Source organism: Stomoxys calcitrans, chromosome 2 (assembly GCF_963082655.1).
Source record: "Stomoxys calcitrans chromosome 2, idStoCalc2.1, whole genome shotgun sequence".
Classification (NCBI taxonomy): Eukaryota; Metazoa; Arthropoda; class Insecta; order Diptera; family Muscidae; genus Stomoxys; species Stomoxys calcitrans.
Window position 1 is genome coordinate 86,340,422 of NC_081553.1, and position 19,312 is coordinate 86,359,733.

The 19,312-nt window shown below is 36.6% G+C and overlaps 2 protein-coding genes across 3 annotated transcripts in view; one reads left to right on the forward strand and one right to left on the reverse strand.

The window, feature by feature from the left end:
* Nucleotides 1–4,587, reverse strand: part of LOC106082188 (BTB/POZ domain-containing protein 6-B) — an 86,124-nt gene extending 81,537 nt beyond the window's left edge. For both annotated transcript variants that reach the window (XM_059362356.1, XM_059362355.1), the window contains exon 1: nucleotides 4,462–4,587. The gene's annotated coding sequence lies outside the window, so the exon portion shown is untranslated. The remainder of the gene's footprint in view (nucleotides 1–4,461) is intronic.
* The window catches only part of LOC106082189 (transcription factor IIIB 90 kDa subunit), a 135,111-nt gene that overhangs the window by 90,054 nt on the left and 25,745 nt on the right, over nucleotides 1–19,312 (forward strand). The window lies entirely within an intron of this gene.

Consider the following 19,312-nt stretch of genomic DNA (forward strand, 5'->3'; position numbering starts at 1 on the left):
AACAAAATTTAAAATAAGTTTAGCGGTAATATAAGTCACACCTTTACTTTTAAACCAATTCGACTATGCATGAGTTTATTTTTATTTATTTTTTTTTTTGCAAAAGCTTTGTCGTTTTTAGTCTTTGTTTGTTCTTCATAATAAAGGTTTTTGACGAATGCGAATATTGATGTGGCGGATCTTGGTGCATGCAGTATACAAACAGAGACACAGCTTTAAGAAAACTCATTTGAGTATATAAAACATAGCTAAACATAACATATAAGTATTTAGAATCTGAGTTTCAATCTCATGAACCTCATTGCCAAGTTGTTTGTAACTGCGATGCTTATTACTAAATTTCAGTTCAGTTCTACACATACATCATTGTTATCATCATGCGGGACTTATATGAACGATTTTTTAGAATTAAATTTCTTGGGAATTCCAGAGATTGGACCATTGTGCCACAGGATACCACCTCAGTGGCAAAAAATATAGCAATAAGTACACACATTTTTATCTATTGATCAGGGCAATGTCAAATTATAAACACGTTTGTAGAGAAAGATATGGGCTTTCAGGAACTTGATATTGTTGGTCGGGTGTTTAATATGACCTTTATGGACCCAAGAACTTAAATCGGTGCCACTGTAGGTCAGAGGTAAGCATGTCCGCCTCTGTTGCTGAAAGCCAGGGTTCAAATCCCGGCGAGAAAAACTCTTCGGTGGTGATTTTCCCTCCTAGTGCTGGGGAACTCGTGAGGAATTTACCTTGGTTAATCAGCCATGTGAACTCCTCTACTAAGTGGTGTCTCTCTGCGGGAAGCCGTTTGGACTTACCAATAAAAAGCAGGTTCTTACCATTAAGCTTAAACTTGTATCGGACAGCACTCACTAATATGGGAGAAGTATCCCCGCAGTTGCTTTTTGGAATATTAATTGGCAACTTTTTTTTAGCTTAAATCGGTAGATTGGTTTATGTTAGGTAAGGTTAAAACGCGTGTGTTAAGCCATCTCCCTTACTAGCTTTTACACTTGTATACCCTTGGTCTAATGAGTTCAGCATAACAGACCGAAGAAGAGAATTCAGATAGAGATCCACCAAATTGTGACGTAGATCAGTCCAAACATGGGCTGGCCTGCACCATGTTTGATTCAGTTACGGAGAACTCTTACACAAGTCCCATGTTTGATTCAGTTACCGAGAATTCTTATACAAGTCCCAGTTTCAGCGAAATCGGGCAATAAATCCGCTTTTTATGAGATTAAGACCATAAATTGGAAGAGCGGTCTACATGTCAGCTATATCTAAATATGGCCCGACCTGGCAAATATTCTGGTTGGATAACAGGAGGCTTATTGCAAATCATTGCTTCGAATTTCAGCGAAATCGGAAAATAAATGCTGTTTTCATTGGCTAAGTCGGCAGATCATTCTATAAAGGTTAGGTTAGATTGAAAAGGGGATGCGGATATTAATCCGTCCCATGCCACTACACATGCTATCACTTGCTGCACCGATTATGCATAACTGAGCTCGTAGTCATATGTATCCTGTTATGATACTGAAAGATTTACTATCCTCCTGCGCACTTCATTTCATTAATAGCATCGTCATCTCACCACCCGGGTCTCCCCATAGGATTTTCGTCGTCCTACCGACCGTTTCGTTCGTAGCCCACGCTCTTAGTTCGCACTGCGTCGAACCGAAAGGGTTCGAGTTTACCAAGTTTGTTGGCGGCAGTCCTCTGGCCTTCACTGTTAACTCGTTTGTACTTTCCAACCCCCTTACTTCGTTGTGCCCCGGCACCCAAACGATGCGGATAGTGCCATTCTCACAGAACGCGTTAATCTTCTTCTTCACTCCAAGACTATTCGTGACTTCACCGTCCTGGTTGTTATTGGTCCGTAAAGATGTTATTCCATCAGGTCCTGGTGACTTAAATGGTTTGAAGCTCCTCAAGGCTTCCTTTACCATACACTCTGTAATGATAGGCCTTCGATCAATCTTATTATTCCCATATTCGACTATTGTGCTACAGAGTATTATGACTTAGTGAATTTGTTTGTAACAGCCAGAAGGAAGTTATGGTGATTTCGATTCTGAAAAAAAAATGTTACACTAATGTTGCACTTATACGGGACAACATTTTGGGAATGCTGCCTTATCCCTCTCATAGTTTTACACTTTTTACATTTTCAATCGAACATGTTAATATGCCCGTATATTGTAATTTCAACCAAATAATGCTGTAAAATGTAGCAATGCATCTAATATGCCGTTAGCTAAATAAAACCCGATTACTTTTTCCTTTTTTTATGTATTTCTTTTTAATATTTTGCCAAACATTCTACAAATTGTTTTCTTCTTCTTCTTTTCAACCAAAATTTGCTTGAACGGTGGCATGCACATGAGATGATAGCAGCTGATTTAAAGTGCGGCATTCTCCATCCTAGCCTAGCCACGGTGTAGAAAATGCAGCATTTTTTCACTTTCAGTGGGCAACACCATTACAAACGAACATTTACTCGGTGGTGGGGTTACACTTTTTTGGAGAATCGAACACAAAATTTCGATCTCAGTGCAACATGTCGAAAAAATGCTGCACTTTTTTTCACAATCGAAATCACCATTAGATAGACCCATTGATAAGCATACCGATCGACTCAGAATTACTTTCTGATTCGATTTAGCTATGTCCGCCTGTCTGCCTGTCCGTCTGTCCAAGTTAATTTGTGTACAAAGTACAGGTCGCAATTTTGATCTGATCGTATTCAAATTTGGCACAAGCATTTTTTTGGGCCTAGACACGAAGCCTATTGAAATTAGAAAAAATCGGTTCAGATTTAAATATAGCTCCCATATATATGTTCGTCCGATTTGGACTAAAATTGCAATTATATCGTTAATTGTAATCCTATTCTCACAAAATTTTGCACGAGGGTTTCTCTTATAAATCTCGTCATTATTGGTGATTTGCATGGAAATCAGTTCAGATTTAGGTATATATGTTCGTCCGATTTGGAATAAAATTGCAATTATATCGTCACGAAGAGTTCCCAGCTAAGTCTCGAAATTATTGATAAATTTCATGGAAATCGGTTCAGATATAGATATAGTTCCCGTATATATGTTCGTCCGATTTAGAGTAAAATTGCAATTATATAGTCATTTGTAAAACGATTCTCACGAAATTGATGAGGGATTCTTTTATAGGTCTCGACATTATTGGTGCATTTGATGGAAATCGGTTCAGATTTTGATATAGCTCCCGTATATATGTTCGTCCGATTTGGACTAGTATTCCAAAAATTTGGTCATTTATTAACCGATTCACATGAAATTTTGCACTAGTGATTCTCTTATAGGTCTCGATATTATTGGTGAATTTCATAGAAATCGGTTCAGATTTAAATATAGCTCCCATATATATGTTCGTCCGATTTGGAGTAAAATTGCAATTATATAGTCATTTGTAAACCGATTCTCACGGAATTTTGCAGGAGGAATTACTTTACAAGTCTCGACATTATTGTTTAAATTCATATAAATCGGTTCAGATTTAGATTTAGCTCCCACATATATGTTCGTCCGATTTGGACTAGTATTGCAATAATTTGGTCATTTGTTAACCGTTTCACTCGAAATTTTGCAAGAGGGATTCTCCTATATGTCTTGACATTATTGTTTAATTTCATGGAATTCGGTTCAGATTTAGGTATAGCTGCGATATATATGTTCGTCCGATTTGGACTAAAATTGTAATTATGGGTTGCCCAAAAAGTAATTGCGGATTTTTCATATAGTCGGCGTTGACAAATTTTTTCACAGCTTGTGACTCTGTAATTGCATTCTTTCTTCTGTCAGTTATCAGCTGTTACTTTTAGCTTTCTTTAGAAACAAAGTGTAAAAAAAGTATATTTGATTAAAGTTCATTCTAAGTTTTATTAAAAATGCATTTACTTTCTTTTAAAAAATCCGCAATTACTTTTTGGGCAACCCAATATATCGTAATTGCGATTCTCACAAAATTTTGCACGAGGGGTTCTCTTATAAGTCTCGACATTATTGATGAATTTCATGGAAATCGGTTCAGATTTAGATATAGCTTCCAAATATATGCATCTCCCGATTTTTTTACTAACCCGTTTATCAATCGATCTTCTCAAAAATTTGCACAACGATTTACTCTATGGCTCCTACAGTATGTTCGGATTTTGCTCGAAGTAACAGCTGATAACTGACAGAAGAAAGAATGCAATTACAGAGTCACACGCTGTGAAAATATTTGTCAACGCCGACTATATGAAAAATCCGCAATTACTTTTTGGGCAACCCAATACATTGAAGTTAATTTCAAATTCGACGACTTAGCCTGCATGTCCAATGTGATGTAGGGTATCCAAAGGTCGGCTTCGCCCGACTATAGCCAGTTCTTACTTGTTTATAGATTAATTGTAATAAATTGTCGTAGGCTTACCTCCACTTTCCACGGCCAATTTTTTTTTTTATTTAACTATTCATCAAAAATTGAGAAAAAAAACAAAGAAATGACAAAGTTGTTTGTAGCAGTATAAAAACAATAAGAACACAATTGAAAATATTTGTTTCGATCACTGAAATAAAAGCACTTCAATATGTTTTCTTCATTTATATTTATTTTGATTCGTTGTTTTTCGAAAATTCCAACTTTTTTTGTTGTCAGCCTCCACAAACACTTTAAAATCAAATTATTTTGTTAAAGTGGTTAACATTTCTTTCAAACGTAGTATTTCAATCCGCCAAAGGATGATGCTGACTGCAATGATTTGGCACAAAAACAAACAAAAAACACTTCAAATTTTATGCCGGCATTTTGATATTCGTAATTTTTAAATTTAAGAAATATTTCTCTTATTTTTGTTTAGCAAATAAAAAACAAAACCATCAAACAAACACCAATGCTTTAGAGATCTTTTTTCTATTCTTAGTTAAGTTTTGCCTTTTTTAGATAAATTATCTCTTTATTTACTTTTTGGCCATGATTTTTGCTCACAGAAAGCCTAGTTGTAGTTTATTGGCACTTTTTTTTATTTGTTGTGTTTCTTCGCTTTGGTTTTATGGTGTTTTTGGTTTTGTATCACCACCGTCTGTCTGTCTGTATGCTGGTCGCTTACTATGGCTAGTAGACTTATTTTATTCGTTTTTTTTTGCACGCGCACTACAGACGCTCTGTGATCAAAGTGAGTGAGGGAAAAATGTTGTTTACAACGCGACGTCTATTTTCGTTATGAGATCGCCGACATCAACAACAGTTGCTGATATCAAACTTTACTTTGGGTTTCGGCTTAAACCGCAAACCCAACGTCAACTATTCGGCTAGACTTTGCTCTGCTTACCTGAACAGAGGCTAAGGTGGTGAGCATTCAGACTTTAGCTTTGAGGAGCTGGAATTGTGGTTATTTTGAATTTTGTATCTGGCAATGCCGTTGTTGTAGTCTTAAATCTCTTTTGAAGAATTTGGCCATTTATGATGTTGTTGTGCGGTTGATGCGCTTTTAATGTGTCTCCATACCTGTATGCTTCCTTAATTCTAGTGATGCTTTGTCTTTTGACAAATAGTTGTTTTTTTTAACAATTTTAGCAAGAATATTTTGATTAGATAGAATTTATAGTCATATTCTTTCTATGGACATTTGACTGACCTTGACTCTTTGCTCTAGTCACTTTCGAAGTTTGAAATTCCAGTCTTTCCATCTTCATTGCTTGACCAATTTTGGAAACAACAAAAAAGGCAAACAAAAATAATTTTCTAGGGAAGTTTAAACCCACAAGAAATGTTACTGCAAATAAAAGTTTTCTTTTAGTCTGGATCAAAGGATTTTGGTAATGGTTTTGAGCCAAAAAATTGTGTTGAACAAAGAAAATAAGCAAAACTGTGGTATGCGGGGTGAAGACCAGCCACATATAGTACAAAGGTAACCGACGCATCCCGAAAAAACGACAGTGGCAAAGACCAATTTACCGATTCCAATGAAATAAAATTTGAATACTTGACAAAAATTTCAGTTTTTATTAGCAAAAGTATTTTTGCGCACATTTTTCAAGCAGATACCTTCAGTCGTTCAAATGATCGCAGATCAATACTTGATTAGTATATCCACATCCTATGATGGTGATTATAAAACAAGAAAAAAGGCGTTAAGTTCGGCCGGCCGAACTTTGGATACCCACCACCTCGGGTATATATGTAAACCACCTTTCGTCAAAATCCGGTGAAAAATGCATACCTTATGCCCCTTAGCAGCTATATGGAAATAAGATCTGATTTTGACCAAATACTAATAATTGAATAATTGTTCAATTGTGTACAGGGTGGCTGATGAATATTGCTACAATGATGAATATTGCTACATTTTTTTTTCGGTGTATGGAATACATTTTTCTTTTATTCATGTTAAATTAAATTATTAAATTAATTATTAAATTATTATTAATTAAATTAATTAATTAATTAATTAAATTAATTATTAAATTATTATTATTAAATAGAAAAAAAGTTATTACATTTTTTTTTTGGTAGCGGCTTTCATCAGCCACCCTGTATAACAAAATATTGATTTGTTTAGTAGCTATATCTAAAAATAAACTGATCTGAACCATATACTACACGGATGTCGAAAAGCCTAACAAAGACACTGTGTCAAATTTCAGTGAAATCGGATTATAAATGCGCCTTTGTGTATATATGGCAGCTATACCCAAATCTGAACCGATCTGAGCCAAATTGAAGATGAATGTCGAAGGGCCCAATAGAACTCACTGTCCCAAATGTTGGCGACATCGGACAATAAATGCGCCTTTTTTGGGCTCAAAACCTTAAATCGAGAGATCGGTCTATATGGCAGCTATATCCAAATCTGAACCGATCTGTGCCATATTGCAGAGGTATGTCGAGGAGCTTAACTTACCTCACTGTCCCAAATTTCGATGACATCGGACAATAAATGCGCCTTTTATGGGCCCATAGCCTTAAATCAAGAGATCGATCTATATGACAGCTATATTCAAATCTGGACCGGTCTAAGCCAAATTGAAGAAGGATGTCGAGGAGCCTAACTAAACTCACTGTCCCAAATTTTGGAAAAATCGGACAATAAATGCGCCTTTTTCAGGCTCAAAATCTTAAATCGAGAGATCGGTCTATATGGCAGCTATATCCAAATCTAGGCCGACCTGTGCCATATTGCAGAGGTATGTCGAGGGGTTAACTTACCTCACTGTCCCAAATTTCGATGACATCGGACAATAAATGCGCCTTTTATGGGTCCAAAGCCTTAAATCAAGAGATCGGTCTATATGGCAGCTATATCCTAATCTGGACCGATCTGGGCCAAATTGAAGAGAGATGTCGAGGGGCTTAGCACCACTCACTGTCCCCAATTTTGGCAAAATCGGACAATAAATGCGACTTTTATGGGCCTAAGACCCTCAATCGGAGGATCGGTCTATATGGCAGCTATATCCAAATCTGAACCGATCTGGGATAAATGGAAGAAGGATGTCGTGTGGCAAAACGCAACTCCCTGTCCCAAATTTCAGCAAAATCGGATAATAAATGAGGCTTTTTTGGGCCTAAGACCCTAAATCAGAGAATCGGTCTATATGGCAGCTATATCCAAATCTGAACCTGTCTGAGGAAGGATGTCGAAGGGCCTAACACAACTCACTGTCCCAAATTTCAGCAAAAATCGGATAATAAATAAGGCATTTATGGGCCTAAGACCCTAAATCGACGGATCAGTCTATATGGGGGCTTTATGAAGATATAGTTCGATATAGCCCTTTTTGGCAGCTATATCCAAATATAAACAGATCTGAACCATATAGGACACGGATCTTGTAAAGCCTAACATAAGCCACTGCGTCAGATTTCAACGAAATCGGATAATAAATGCGATTTTTATAGGGTCGAGATTTTAAATCGAGAGATGGTTCTATATGGCACCTATAACCAAATCTGGACCGATATGGACCAAATTAAACAAGGATATAATAATTAACCTATTTCTTTGTAACTCCACTACTATATCCGTAGTTATATCTTAAAAGGGGCTGATCTCGATCATATTTTATTCAGGTGCCGAGAACGCATATACAAGTTAAATTTTCAGACAATAAATCAGCTTTTTATGGGATTAAGGCCCTAAATTGGTAGATCGGTCTATATGACAGCTATATCTATATAGTCTGATCTGACTCATATTAGGGTCGGATATTTCATATTTCAACAAAATCGGGTAATTAACAGAGCTTTTATGGGGTTCAGATCCCTTATCAGCAGATTGGTCTACATGACATCTATATCTAAATATAGTCCGATCTGGACCATATTTGAATCAGATGTCGGGAGGATTAAAATATCCAACTGTTTCAAATTTCAGCGAAATCGGGTAATAAATAAAGCTTTTATGGGCTTTAGACCCTTTATCGGCAGATCGGTCTATATGACAGCTATATCAAAATATAGTCCGATCTGAACCATATTTGGGTCAGATGTTAGGAGGTCTATAATAACTCACTGTTTCGAATTTCATCGAAATGGGGTAATAAATAAAGCTTTTATGGGCTTCAGACCCAAAATCAGCAGATCGGTCTATATGACAGCTATATCTAAATATAGTTCGATCTTAACCATATTTGAGTTGGATATCGGGAAGCCTAAAACAACTCACCGTTTCTAATTTCATTGAAATCGGATAATAAATGCGCTTGTTACGGGCTTAAGACCCTAAACCGGCATATCGGTCTATATGGCAATATATGTAAATACGGGCTATATTCGGTTAGAATATCGGGGCCCCTAGTACAACTTCCAGTTTCAAATTTCAGCACAATCGGACAAAAATTATGGCTTTTACGGGCTCAAGACCCTAAATCGCCAGATCTGTCTATATGGCAGTTTTTTTTATATCCATATAACGTCCGAATTGGCCCATTCAATAACTTAACCTGCGTATACAAAAAATACGAGTCTGTGCAAAATTTCAACTAAATATCTCAATTCTTAAAATCTGTAGCGTGATTACAACTGGCTAACACACGGGCGGACAGACACACGGACATCGTTAAATCCCCTTAGAATTTTTCGACGAACCTAAATTAAAGGGTGATTTTTTAAGAGCTTTAGGAATGTTTTTCAATAAAAAACATATAAAATTCAGAAAAATTCATGAAATCTTTATTTGAATCAACAGCACGGTCCATTTAATGTAATTTTTGAAGATTATTACATGCAAATGTTGACTGTGACTGCGCCTCAAATGGTCCATCCGCTTAGTTCAATTTTGGCATATTCTTTCCGACATTTCGACGAATAAATGCTTCAATGTTGTCTTCCAATGCGTCAATTGAAGCGAGCTTGTTTGTATAGACATGAGTTTTAACATAGCCCCACAAAAATAGTCTAAAGGCGTTAAACTCACGATCTAGGCGGCCAATTGATCGGTCCCGAACGTGAAATAAAATGTTCACCGAACTCGCCTCTCAATAAGTCCATTGTTACGCGTGCTGTATGGCATGTGGCACCGTCTTGTTGAAACCACATGTCATGCAAGTCAAGGTCTTGTATTGTTGGCAAAAAAAAGTTTGATATCATCTCACGGTAGAGCTCACCATTCACAGTTACGCATCATCTTCGAAGAAGTACAGTCCAATGATGCCGCCAGCCCATAAACCGCACCAAAATGTGTCTTTTTCTAAATGCATTGGTAACTCTCGCAATGCTTCTGGCTGATCTTCACTCCAAAATCGACAATTCTGATTATTTACGTACCCATTGAGCAAAAAATGAGCTTCGTCGTAAAATGGAAGAAGCGCACGATGGACTTTCTTAACAGAGCACGCATTTAATCTTCGAAGAAGTACGGTCCAATGATGCCACCAGCCCATAAACCGCACCAAAATTTAACTTTTTCTGAATGCATTGGTAGCTCTCGCAATGCTTCTGGCTGATCTTCACTCCAAAATCGACAATTCTGATTATTTACCTACCCATTGAGCAAAATATGAGCTTCGTCGTAAGATGGAAGAAGCGCTCAATGGACTTTCTTAACAGAGCACGCATTTGAAAAAAAAATTCAATAATTTGCAGGAGGTGTTCGTTTGAAAGACGAGTCATGGTTAAATTATAAGCCAAGGTTGTTTGACAGTGAAACAAAACTCGAAACGTACGTCAGCTGTTTAAACCAGTGTTGCCAAAAAGATAATAGCTAAAAAATCACCCTTTTTTCTTTATCGTAAAGATACTAAGATGATGTTTCATGCATCAAACTACTACGGGAATGCCGTTGAACTGTCTCTGAGGTGTGCCTGTTGTCTAAGCACTACGACTTACTAAAGGCTAGAGCTGGCAAATTATCAATAATCGCAACATTCGATATTTTCGATAGTTTTAATAATAAATATCGATAGTATCGATACTATCTTTGATTTTCCATCACCTCTATTTCCAACGACAATGAAAAGTAAAAATCAGGAGATCGATTTGAAAACAAGATTAATAATTTGGAGGTCATGAGAGAAATCATTGTACAAAATGTTAGCCTAACCGAAAGAATATTGCGCCCTCTATAGGCGTAATGTATCTTATTTGATACATTCAGTGTCGGATTGCTTATTTTTGTTTAGTTTTGCAAACAATTTAACTTTTGTGATAGTATCCATCGGAAAAATATCAATCGATATTCAGTCAAAAAAAATTAAATATCCATAGTGCCATCGATATTTTGCCAGCTCTACTAAAACCTCTATGGTTATATATATTCTATTGAGGTTATTTCTTCCTGAATTGAAGATAAAAAACTTGCCCTGGTGAAGATAAAACCTTTCAAGACAAAAACCTTGCCCGGGTGAAACTTTTTACTGCTTGGGGCCACAAAATGTAATTTTTTAACAAACCCATAGTGAACTGTAATCAAACATTACACATTGGGCTGTGGTTTTACCATAACATAGACCTATATAGCCCCAAACTATAATTAAAAAAAATTATATTTGTTTACCGAACAAGTTGTTTTGGTTTATTTATATATGTATACAAATAAGAGACACATTTGACCCTCAATGGCAATGAGTTTAACGAAACTAAATAAGCATTTTTAGTTATAAGAGCATATATTAAAAAAAATAACAGTCCAATTCTATGTTCCTTATGAGCTACCATTTCTCATTTCAAATTCTATACAATTTTTAAGTTTACTGAATTGAAACGCAAAAATACAATGTATTTGCATATGTATTATTTATTTTTATACCCTCCACCATAGGATGGGGTATAATAATTTCGTCATTCTCTTTGTAACTCCTCGAAATATTCGTCAAAGACCTCATAAAGTTTATATATTTTTGATCGTCATGATATTTTAAGTCGATCTAGCCATGTCCGTCCGTCTGATTGTCGAAAGCACGCTAACTTTCGAAAGAGATAAGCTATCCGCTTGAAATTGTGCAAAAATACTTCTTATTAGTGTAGGTCAGTTGGGGTTGTAAATGGGCCATATCGGTTCATGTTTTGATATAGCTGTCATATAAACCGATCTGGTGTCTTGACTTCTTGAGACTCTAGAGGGCGCAATTCCTATCCGATTTGAATTAACCAATTATGGTTCAAATCAGTACATAACCTGATATAGCTGCCATATAAATCGATCTGGGATCTTGATTTCTTGAGATTCTAGAGGTCGCAATTCCTATCCGATTTGGCTGAAATTTTGAATGACGTGTTTCGTTATGACTTCCAACAACTGTGCCTAATATGGTTCAAATTGGTCCATAACCTAATATAGCTGCCATATAAACCGATCTGGGATCTTGACTTCTTGAGCCTCAAGAGGGCGTATTTGTTATACCATTTGGCTGGAATTCTGTACAACGGCTTCTCCCATGACCTCTAACATACGGACCAAATATCTTTAGCCTGATACAGCTCCCTTATAAACCGATCTTCCTATTTCACTTCTTGAGCCCCTAAAAAGCCCAATTCTTATTCGATTTGACTAAAATTTTCAATTTAATTAGCATAGCAATTCTTTTCTTTTATCATTTGTTTGTCTAAAAAGAGATACCGCGAAAGAACTCGACAAATGCGATCCATGATGGAGGGTATATAAAATTCGGCCCGGCCGAACTTGGCACGCTTTTACTTGTTTTTTATACCCTCCAGCATAGGATGGGGGTATACTAATTTCGTCATTCCTTTCGTAATTCCGTAAGACCACATAAAGTATATATATTCCGTATATATACATTCCGTAAGACCATATAAAGGATCCATCTAGTCATGTCCGTCCGTCGAAAGGCGCTTCAAATTTTGCACAAATACTTCCTATTGGTGTTGGTCGGTTGGGATTGTAAATGGGCCATATTGGTCCATGTTTTGATTTAGCTGCCATATAAACCGACTTTGGATCTTGACTTCGAGAGCTTCTAGAGGGCGCAATTGTAATGCAATTTGGCTGAAATTTTGCACGTGGTGTTTTGGGACCATTTCCAACAACTTTGCGAAGTATGTTCTAAATCGGTTGATAACCTAATATAGCTGCCGTATAAACCGACCTTGGGTCTTGACTTCCAGAGCTTCTAGAGGGCGCAACACTTATCCGATTTGGCTGAAATTTTGCTTGAAGTGTTCTGGTATGACTCCCAACAACTGTGCCAAGTGTGGTCTAAATCAATTCATAACCTGATATAGACGCCATATAAACCGATCTCCCGATTAGACTTCTTGAGCCTCCAGAGGGCGCAATTCCTTTCCGATTTGGCTGGAATTTTGTTTTGCGTATTTTGTTATGACTTCCAACAATTATGCTAAGAATGGTTCAAATCGGTCTATAACTTGATATAGCTGCCATACAAGCCGATTTTGGGTATTGACTTATTGAGCTTCTAGAGTGCGCAATTCTTATCCGATTTGGCCGAAATTTTGCATGAAGTGTTTTATTTTAACTTCCAACAACTAGGTCAAGTATGGTCCGAATCAGTCCATATATTAATATAGGCGTCGTATAAACCGATCTCCCGATTAGACTTCTTGGGCTTCTGGAGGGCGCAATTCTTATCCAAAAACTGTTCAAAGTATGGTCTAAATCAGTATATAACCTGATATAGCTGCCATATAAATCGATCTCCCAGTTTGACTTTTTGAGCCTCTGGAGGGCGCAATTATTACTGATTTGCCTGACATTTTGCAGGTGGTATTTTTCTATTTTGAAAAAGTCATTCAAAGAATTTGTCGAAGGCTATCCATGGTGGAGGGTATATAAGATTCGGCCCGACCGAACTTTCCACGCTTTTACTTGTTGTTTCTTAATTTCTAGGGAGCACCTCAAAGACATTGGGGAGGATTTTAATAGTTGATTATATGCAATTTTCAAAACATTATATTAAATACACAAAATTAAATAAATTACACAGGTATATTTAAAAGTCTTCCTGTATTTAAATAAGCACGTACAACAATATTAATATTAAATATCAAAGAATTAGTTTCAGAAATTTATTTGAATTTCATTTCAAAAGAAAAATTTTCAAAATTTTATTTCTATAGGAAATTTAGTCAAAATTTTATTTCTATAGAAAATTTTGTCTAAATTTTGTTTCTATAGAACATTTTGTCAAAATTTTATTCCTACTTAATTGGGTTGGTATGTAAAGGACCATGATCCATTTGACGAATCCCACTAATGAATATTGAAGACGAATCAGAAATCGCGCAGTATAACAATATTAATGCCAAATACTTTTAATTTGAGCCACATATTGGCATATTGGCATACATATTGGTAAATTTTTACTCTTTGGGGGCTGTTAAGGGAAAGGGCGGTGCGCCATTTGGATATCAGATTTGTATTCTACTCTAAAACACCTTTATTTGAGCCCCACATTGCGATGGTCAGTAAATTAGTGCTGTTTGTGGGGTGTTTTGGGGTATGGCGAGACACCAGAAATTTGGTCCCGAATGTGGGTATCAATTACGTGTTCCGCTCTCCAATACCTTTCATTTGAGCCCCACATTGACATGGTCAGTAAATATGTCCGATTTAGGGGCGTATTGGGAAGAGGGGTGGTCCCCCAAATACTTAGCCCTGAAAATATATCAGCATCGTGCTCTACTCTTAAATATCATTTATTTGAACCCCGTAATACCATTGGCCTCAAAATTGGATAACAAATTCGTTTTCTAATCTCAAATACCTTTAATTTTAAACCCTTATTTTAATGAGGAAGAATGGAAAATGAGCCCTATAAACTCTCAATATCGAGCTCCATCCCCTTCAAGACCCAAATTATTATGGTCAACAAATACGTCCTATTTGAGAATTGTTATGGGGGCGGGACGTCCCCTAGACAGTTGGTCCCGTATGTTGATATCAGATTCGTGGTCCGCTCTTAAATACCTTTTATTTGAGCCCCATATTTCCATAGTCGGCAAACATGTCCGGTTTGGGGCGTGGTATGGGGTGGCCACTCTGTATCTTGGCCCTGAAAATATATATCAGATTCGTGTTCTACTCTAAAATACTTCTTATTTGAGCCCCATATTGCAATGGTCAGCAAATACGTTCTTAATGGGTGGGTGATGTACTGGAAGTGGAGTGGTCCCATAGACACTTTTTCACGAATATTGATATCAGATTCGTGCTTTACTCCCAAAGAAACGGTCGGTAGGACGGCGGGGATCCAGAACGTGAGAAGACGAGGGTATTACTGAAAGAAAGTATGAAGGAGGTCAGTATAGCTCTCGGTATCATAATGGGACACATGGGACTACGAGCTCACTTATGCAAAATAGGTGCGGCAAATGATAGCATGTGTAGGTCATGCGGGAAAGATGAGACGTTTGAGCGTTTTCTATGCCACTGCTCGGCTTTCGCGTCTAACAGATACCGCGACTTAGGTGGGAACACAACACCACACAACTTAGGGGCGTGGCATGGAAAACAATTAAGGATTTTGTAAGTAGCACGTAATTCCGAACTTAGATTTTCTTCTTTTTCGAGGTTACTTTTTAGTGTTTAGAGCGCACAACAAGTCGCTTACTGGCTTAGGTGTATGTCTACAGTGTCATGGGGCGGATTAATATCTGCACCCTCTTTTCAGCCTAATCTAACCTATCCTACTCCCAAAGACCTTTCATTTGAGCCCCATATTGGGGGTGTCCTCTTTGGGGGGTGTTTTTGGGGAGGGGCGGCCCCCAAACACTGGGTCCCACATTTGGATATCAGATTCGTATTCTGCTCTAAAATATCTTTCATTTGAGTCCAATATTGCCATGGTGATAAAAATTTCTGGTTTAGGGGTGTTTTGGGGTTGGGGTGGTTCCCTAAACACTTGGATATCATATACGTTTTTTAATCTTTCCTAATACCATTCATTTAAGTCCCATATTGTCGTGACTGGTCTATTTAATAAGTTTTGGGAGTGGGGCGGTCCCCCTAGGTGCCGCATCCAAATTTTTGTTTGTAGGTTACTACAAGAAAGCACAATTTCGCTTAAATCGCACCACCCGTCTCCGAGATCTGGCTTTTCTGATAAAGGTATGGAGGGAGATCCGCATCCCCCTTCAAAGATTTCGTGCTCAATTTTATGTGCTTTTTTAACTTTCCTATAGCTCTTAAAAATCACTCTTTATATTATTTTTTTTTTCCAAATGTTATTTCTATATACAATTTTTTTAAAATTTTATTTCTATAGACAATTTTGTCAAAAAGTTTTTCAAATGATAAAAATTTCTGGTTTAGGGGTGTTTTGGGGTTGGGGTGGTCCCCTAACACTTGGATATCATATACGTTTTTTAATCTTAAATACCTTTCATTTAAGTCCCATTTTGTCGTGATTAGTCTATTTAATAGGTTTTGGGAGTAGGGCGGTCCCCCTAGGTGCCGCATCCAAATTTTTGTTTGTAGGTTACTATAAGAAAGCACAATTTCGCTTAAATCGCACCACCCGTCTCCGAGATCTGGCTTTTCTGAAAATAAAGGTAAGGAGGGAGATCCGCATCCCCCTTCAAAGATTTCATATTCAATTTTATGTGTTTTTTTTAACTTTCCTATAGCTCTTAAAAAATCACTCTTTATATTATTTTTTTTTTCCAAATGTTATTTCTATAAACAATTTTTTTAAAATTTTGTTTCTATAGACAATTTTGTCAAAAAATTTTTTTTTTAAATCATGTGCTACCATGGAAGTAGTGTAATTGTTGCAGACAAAAAAACTTTCATTAAGCAAGCACATGCACTGGGAAAAGTACAGCTAGTAGACAGGGTTGTCGAGCGTGGTTAATGGGGTATTTGTATCATAGTGGTGTTTTATACAAATGCAACACATCAACATACGGCCCTTGAAGCCATCACACCTAGTATAGTTGAAAAGTCTTCTAACCAAAGACGAAACTCGTCTCATAGTGATTGGTGTGTGTTGCGATCTCTGGCTTTTCTTTTCCATTTGCAAAGAAAGTCTCCGATCATTGAGATGGTCTCGAAAATGAAACAAAAAAAAAATTTTTGTAAATTTTTTTAAAATTTTATTTCTATATAAAATTTTGTGAAAATTTTATTTCTATATAAAATTTTGTGAAAATTTTATTTCTATATAAAATTTTGTGAAAATTAAATTTCTATGGAAAATTTTGTCAACATTTTTGTTGGAAAGAACTTTTTGTCAAAATGTGAATCTGTCAAAAATTGCTATGTAGACACGAATCGCATTTTTTGTTCCCCAGAGACGTTTTGGGGATTTCGATAGCGAAATAAAAATCTCGCAAAGTGTTTTGCCACGTTCAATGGGGATACAATCAGAAATTTAAATTGGAAACGTTTTCTATACACCATTTATATCCAAAGCAAAAAAATATTCTAATGCCAGAATTCCCCACAATAACGCCATTGGCTATCAATTTCAGCTTAAAAACCCAAGACAAATAAAATTAAAAAAAAAATTGTTCATCACTCAGAATCATTTTGTTAAAATCACCAAAATATTGTTTTCAAGGCCACTTTACAAATTGTCTATGGTTTTTATTCATGGTATTATGGTGTTTTTGTTCTGCTCTACACCACCGCCGCCAAACTGTGCTTCAAAAGCTGATAATGAAAAGACATAGACGCATTAGAAATGATCTAACATAGACTGACGCACAGTGTGTGTGTATGTTTGCGCGTGCGCCGCTTTTCAAGACAAGATCTTGAACTAAAATTTCGAGTTTTGTTTTTCTTTTAAACTTCTGAAACCATGTGATTGCCAAGAGGCTGTAGAATACCATTGACGGGGAGGCAACAATCAACTGAGAGCAAGAGAGACACGAAACAAGAACACCAGACACTCATTGCTAACACAGAATATGTTTCGTTGGATGACATGCTTTAAGACAAGCGGCCATGGTATGACGTCGACAATTATTGACATAGGTCAAGATTCAAAGACACAATAGAACAACAATTAAATATTATTTCAAAGCTAAGTCTAACCAAGTAAATATCATTACACATCATGAAAGAGAAGAAACAAAAAAAATATAAAACATCTGGGCTAGCCAAATTTGTTTTGGGAAATAACATATTGGCTGTAACAGATGAAATCGCCATAAGTTCGAATTGACGAATTGTATGCACCATACTCTACAATCTTGCTATAATATCAAGGATTTGGGTAACGCCTCCTTATGTTGGTCTGAGACCATATAAATCGATTTAGTTCTGTCCATCCGCCTTTCTGTATTTCCAAACTTCTGTAAAAGTTAAGGTAATCGCTTGAATCTTGGAACCATAGGCTATTAATAGTGTTCATATCTGGGGAAGGGAGTCTGCACCCCTTTACGCGATTTCCAAAAAACACCACATCTCGGTCATGAATAAACTCATCAGAAGTGTTAGGGCTGAGATATACTGTAAAACTTCAAGACCCTAGATGGTCCGCTCGCCTCCTTGCAGGCCCTTTAGTTGATCACCTTGGTATTTTCAACATTTGTTCGGGTTGCCAAATCATCATTTGGGGTCCGATTTTCAAAATGGGTATTTTGGGGATTTTTTTGTATTGTATACCCTCCGCCATTGGATGGGGGTATAATAATTTCGTCATTGCGTTTGTAACACATCGAAAAATTGATCTGAGACCCAACAAAGTATATATATTTTTGATTCTGGGTCGATTGAACCTTGTCCGTCCGTCTGTCTGTCTGTCTGTCTGTCGAAAGCAGGGTTACGGAATCGAATGGAGGCGAAGTTTTAAAGCCGGATTCGGAGTTCGGTTCGGAGTTGATCACGCTTGCCCGATTGTGGCGTAATACTCAGACTTAAACTCCGACCGCAGCCCTGGGCCATATCGGTCTATATTCTGTAACAGCTAGAGTTGGGCGATGGGTAAATACCCAAAAGGTATTTACCAGGTAAGTTGGGTAAATACCCGCGTATTTATTCATTTATTGTGGGTATAGAAATATTTTGCAAAAAATGTTAGATGATTTCGTATTCTTTGTATAAAACCTAATCTTCTGATCTCATATATATTATATATTATATATTATATATATATATATTTATATATATATATATATATATATATATATATATATATATATATATATATATATATATATATATATATATATATATATATATATATATATATATATATATATATATATATATATATATATATATATAGACCGATTTCACGACATAGAGTATTGAAATTCAAAACAGTGCATCCAAATAGGATAAAAAATGCTTCTATTATGGGCTCAATACTCTATGTCGTGAAATCGGTCTATATGGCCCAAATATGGCCCGATCTGGACGATATTCAACAAAAAGGTTTAGAGGGGTACCAAAACGCACTGTTTTGAATTTCATCCAAATAGGATAAAAAATGCTTCTATTATGGGCTCAATACTCTATATCGTGAGTCGGTCTATACGGCAGCTACATCCAAATATGGTCCGATCTGGACCATATTCAACAAAAAGGTTTAGAGGGGTACCAAAACGCACTGTTTTAAATTTCATTCAAATGGGATAAAAAATGCTTCTTTTATGGGCTCAATACTCTATACCGTAAGATCGGTCTATATGGCAGCTATATCCAAATATGGTCCGATCTGGACCATATTCAACATAGGTTTAGAGGGGTACCAAAACGCACTATTTTAAATTTTATCCAAATAGGATGAAAAATGCTTCTATTATGGGCTCAATACTCTATATCCGGAAATCGGTCTATATGGCAGCTTTATCCAAATATGATCGGATCTGGACCACATTTGACAGGAATGGGTAGGGGTCTACCAGAACACACTGT